Genomic DNA, 5,667 nt, shown 5'->3' with positions numbered 1-5,667 from the left:
TTAGTAAAACCATATGCTGTAAAAACCTTGTTCATTATTGCTTCCATCCCTCCTGTTGAGACACGACATGGTCCATGGCTCAATACTGCAGCATATTTAAACAAATTCTTTGGCAGTATGGTTTTCCTTCCGGTCATTCATACGAGTCTATTGTAGATGACAATTGAATAACATCTAATAATGCTAAAATATTTGTAGTTTATACATTTAGCTGTGGATGTCAACATACCTGTTTTTCCAATGCTGTGTTAACACATGTACAGTTGAGATGGCATACTGACTGTCAGTGTAAACGTTAACAACCTTTTTGTTATTTAGTTTACAAGCTTCAGTTAAAGCTACCAATTCGACTGCTTGAACAGAGTAATTTTTTGGTATTGGTTGTTTTAAGAAAACTTCAGTTTCTGTTACTACTGCAAATCCTGTAGCATTTGTGCCATCAGGGTTTTTTGCTTGACCTGTCGAATAAATATAGTTATTTCTGCATTTTCATAACGTATATCAGTTAAGTCTGGCCTGGGTAAAACACTGATGGTTATTTCTGACATGCAATCATGAGGCTTTCCATCTGTGGGGTAGGTAGCAGTGTGGATGGATTAAGTGTAGCACATCTCTCTACAACAGGGTGTGGCTGTGAAAGAAGAACAGTTATGTAGGAGAGATGTCTGGTAAAGATATTTTGTTAAGTAACCATATCACAGCCACTGCATGAGGTACCTTAAGTGTTAATGGGTGAAATAACACCATAATTGCTGATGCCTGCACTGCCAATGGCTTCTGGCCATTGATTCAAAAATACGATCTCGTCACTTTTTCCCCCTTTCAGTGGACACTGGCCCCTAATTACCGCAATTCAGCAGGGGGTCTTTCATTAGGAGTACTGGACTCCCCCGTGCACGGTTTCAGCTCCGACCCTGGACGGCGGAAAAAACGTCGAGATCTGGTTTGAGGACCCAATTGTTGAGAAAATTCTCTCAATGAGACTCAGAGTTGCTGGAGTCAGTTAATGCAAAGGTTTAATCTTGCAGCAAGCTCAAGAATGTGTGTGTGTATGGGTGTATGTGTGCGAACGTGTGTGTGAGTTTGTGTGTGTGAGAGTTTAAAGAACCTGTTATCCACAGGCAGGTCTTAACTAGTATGGCAAGGGTCCAGCCTGTCTCATCTTTTTTGGAAGTTCCAGCGCTCGGCCGTAACCCTTCTGTCTACATTCGGTTAATCATAGAAAAACGAGAACAAAACTTTTTAGCCCCTTAAATTCATAAAACAGACATGGTGCAGTTATTTCCATTCTAGAAAATAAGAGTAATCACCACCATTCCTATAAATTCTGGATCTGAATCTTTTTTAAATGTTCGATGAAGCCCTTTGCTGTTCTGTTTAGAGACTCAGCTGATCATAAACTAAGTTTTGCTCTTGAACCAAGCTTCTAAACTCTTCACCTTTTTCATTTCTCAGTTAGTATTCACTTTAAAACTGATTAAAAGAAAAAATAAATGAATGCCTATCAACAAATGTGGGATCTAAACTCTAGTGCTTCCTCTAAAATAATTTCCTTTCTCAATTCAGAAATGTGTGTGTGTAAGTCACAACACCCGTGACACCAAAACGGCTTTCTTTTCTCTCTTTTCTCTACACTCTGCACTGTGAGCACAAACCAAATCAGAAAGGCTTTTTTCTCTCTTTTCTACATTATGGACTGTGGGGACACAAAACCGCTCTCTCTTTTTTTTTTTGATTGTGTGCCAGGGCGTTGTCTCACGTATTAGATTATGCTTAAGATATGAATGGGTTTATCAGTCACATCAGAATCCATATATACTGATCCTCCCGTAATAAAATGGTCGGATCTTATCAAACACACTTTGTTTCTTGTGACAATCAAGTCAGCGAAACAGCGTATACACGTCAAGACACTGAATCAAGTTTGCCACAAGAACTCATAAGTTTGGCAGTATTGCTCTGCCGTCAGCAATCATACACCCATTTTATTTTTGTGAGACATGTACAGGCACCTGTTCATCTACTGTTCTATCACTATGAATTAGTTTATCTATTATCAAAAAGGATACTTCTACAACTACTATCAAAGTATGTCCGGACTTCTTATGTTGTCAGTTGCTATATATGAATAAGTGTGTAGCTACTGACAAGCATTAAGCATGTCACACAGCCCAAACATATAACATTTCAGGACACACCACACAGTTAACAACCACAGTGAAGCGTGTCAAAGCCCAAACATGTGACATTCAACAGGACACTTACACAACACATTCAAATCAAACAGTCAGACAACATACAAGAACATATACCCCAGCTGGCATTGCTCCCTGCCTATTTTCCTACAGCTCACTATGTGTGCGCACACCTTTATTCACAAACTCTTCAACTTATACTCTTTTACCGAAGCTGCTACAGCTCGATTGCTGCTACAGCTTAGATCCTATTTCGGTGAATTTGACATCTGCCTTACATGTAACAGATTAGCAGTTTAGCAGTTTTAATTTAGTTTGAGTGAAGGAATTCATTTTATAGCAAAATCATGAAGAACTCATGAAAGTAAGCTTATTCTTGGATTCCTGAAACTTTAGATTTGCTCTTTCTTTTACTGCAAAGTACAACGTTGTTTTTTTTTGTTTAAATCTTTCTAGACATGGTAAATATGAAGGACAAAGCAGTTTTAACATAGTTTGAGTGAAGGAATTCATTTTATAGATAAAATCCCAAGAGTCTGATGAGAAAAGAGAGTGAATGCGAAGTAGACTTTAAAACGGCTCTGGGAGTGAGCCGAGTGCGGGCTAACCGGGAGAATTGCTTGAAAGAAATGCGACACCGAATGAGCGGTCAGAACAAAGCCTCAATATGTTGTTCCCGTGGTGTTTGTGGCTGCCTTGTCTTTTGCACAGAGCAAAAGACAAGGCAGCCATCGAATAGGGCCCGATTGTTCCTACTTGGTCAGCCGAGGAGCAAGGAGGGGGAGCAAGCGTCTCAACCAAGCAAAGCTCACCATGGGGAAGGTGGCTATGCCAACTAGCCTGATGCCCTGCTCCCGCAGTGACGGATAATCGTACTCTGGTTTCTCTACATAACGTACAAGTATTTCGCCTTTTACTAAAGACTTCCATGGAGAGCAGCACTAATGAGTTGTTTCTATTTTTGGCAGGCTTTACCTTTGCGGGTGAAGGCCTTTCTGTCTGTGCAAAAGAAATCTTGTGACTGTGCAGAGTGACTTCTCTGAGTAGAGTCGCCTTACTTGTTGCGACTGTGCCGATGTTCGAAGCTGGAGTGCAAAGTTGTTGTTTGAATGGTGCTCGCTGGAGAGTGCGGGAGTGCAAAGTTATACCATTTAAAAGGGCTGAAGAGTGGATTCCCCCCGTGGCTGTGATCCAGATGGCAGTAGCAACAGCCCAAGAGGCTGCAGCTGGAGGCGGCAGGCCAAGGACGCAGCCACAAAGCCACACACACATTTCTGAATTGAGAAAGGAAATTATTTTAGAGGAAGCACTAGAGTTTAGATCCCACATTTGTTGATAGGCATTCATTTATTTCTTCACTTCTGATGAAGTTTCAACAATAAACAACAAACTTTGTATTATGAGAAAGAACCAGACCAGAAAATAAGCTCTATTTTACGAGTTATGCACGAATTCGGTTTCTCCTATAAAACCAATTCTTTAACTCAAACCAAGTTAAGACTGCTTTGTCCTTCATATTTATTCATGTCTAATCAAGTTTCAACGATAAACAACGTTGTACTTTGTAGAATGAGAAAGAACTTATTCAGCAATAAGCATCTCTCGACATATGACGAAGTACAGATTTTGCTATAAAATTAATTCCTTCTATCAGCCTGACTTAAAATTGTTTGTCCTCCTTATTTATCCACTTCAAATCAAGTTTCAACCATTAAAAAAATGTTGTAGTTTGAGAAAGAACAACTTAATCTTCAGCAATCAGTATAAAAAGAGGGTAAGAAAAGGTGCAAATGCCAACCATACATCACTAAAAGGTGGAGCGGAAGTATTCGACTGCAAGTAGGTGTGAATGTCCGACCATAATTTGTAAAAAGCGGGTAAGAAAAGGTTCGAATGCCCGACTATATATTAACAAAAGCGGGAGGAGAGGTCTTCGGATGAGAGTGGGTGAGAATTTCCAACCATAATCTATAAAATGCGGTGAAAAAAAAGGTGTGAATGCCCCATAGAACACTAAAAGGTGGAGCGGAAGTGTTCGGCTGCAAGAAGGTGTGAATGTCCGACTATATTTGGTGAAAAGCAGGTGAAGCAAGGTCTGAATGCCCAACCTTACATCATCAAAAGCGAGATCAGAGGTGTTTGGCTGCAAGAAGGCCATAGTTTGCCAAAAGCGGGTAAGGTGCAAATGACCGACTAAATATCAACAAAAGTGGGGGCGGAGGTCTTCGGATGCAAGTGGGTGTGAATATCCCACCATACAAGTATGGTGGAGAGGAAGCTGTGAATGGTTGACCATAGTAAAAAGCGGGTGAGAAAAGGTGCGAATGTCAAACCATACATGATCAAAACAGGGAGCGGAGGTGTTTGGCTGCGACAAGGTGTGAATGTCCACCCATAATTAATGAAAAGCGGGCAACAAGTAGGTTTGAATGCCCAACCATACATCATCAAAAGCAGGAGTGGATGTGTTTGGCTACAAGAAGGTTTGAATATCCGACCATAGTTTGTAAAAAGCGGGTAAGAAAAGGTTCGAATGCCCGAACATACACCATCAAAAGAGGGAGCGGAGGTGTTCCGTTGTAAGAAGGTGTGAATGTCCGACCATAGTTGGTAAAAAACGAGTAAGAAAAGGTTAAAATACCCGACTGTACACAATCAATAGCGGGAGCGGAGTTGTTCGGCTACTAAAAGGTGTGAAAGTCCGACCATGGTTTGTAAAAAGCGGGTAAGAAAAAGTGTGAATGCCCGACAATGTATGATCAAAAGAGGGAGCGGAGGTTTTCGGCTGCAAGAAGGTCTGAATGTGCACCCATAATTCCTGAAAAATGGGTAAAAAAAGGGTGCAAATGCCCAACCATACATCATCAAAAGCAGGAGTGGATGTGTTCGGCTACAAGAAGGTTTGAATGTCCATCAATAATTGCTTTAAAACATGAAAGAAAATTTTCGAATATCAAACCGCACATGATCATAAGCAGGAGAGGAGGTGTTCAGCTGCAAGAAGGTGTGAATGTCCACCCATAATTACTGAAAAATGGGTAACAAAAGGTGCGAATGCCCAACCTTACATCATCAAAAGCAGGAGTGGATGTGTTTGGCAACAAGAAGGTTTGAATGTCCGACCATAGTTTGTAAAAAGTGGGTAAGAAAAGGTTCGAATGCCCGAACATACACCATCAAAAGCGGAAGCGGAGGTGTTCAGCTGCAAGAAGGTGTGAACGTCCGACCAAAGTTTGTAAAAAGCAGTTAAGAAAAGGTTCGAATATCCAACCAAACATAATCAAAAGCGGGAGCAGAGCTGTTCAACTGAGAGTAGGTGTGAATGTCAGATCATAATTTGCAAAAAACTGATGAGAAAGGGTGAGAATCCCCGACTATACACCATCAAATGCGGGAGCGGAAGTGTTCGGCTGTGAGTAGGTGTGAATGTCCGACCATAATTACTCACAAACGGGTAAGAAAAGGAAATTTA

General features: G+C 40.9%; 1 non-coding gene across 1 annotated transcript; it reads left to right on the top strand.

Annotated features, from left to right (window-relative positions):
• The first annotated feature begins 3,067 nt into the window (after positions 1 to 3,067).
• LOC140310787 (U5 spliceosomal RNA) lies at positions 3,068 to 3,181 on the top strand. Its single transcript, XR_011916825.1, has one exon. It is a non-coding gene; the product is annotated as a U5 spliceosomal RNA (small nuclear RNA).
• The last annotated feature ends 2,486 nt before the right edge of the window (positions 3,182 to 5,667 follow it).

The sequence above is a fragment of the Leuresthes tenuis genome, unplaced genomic scaffold (assembly GCF_036924035.1).
Source record: "Leuresthes tenuis unplaced genomic scaffold, fLeuTen1.0.hap1 SCAF_6, whole genome shotgun sequence".
Taxonomy (NCBI): domain Eukaryota; kingdom Metazoa; phylum Chordata; class Actinopteri; order Atheriniformes; family Atherinopsidae; genus Leuresthes; species Leuresthes tenuis.
This window is presented reverse-complemented; position numbering and strand designations above follow the sequence as displayed.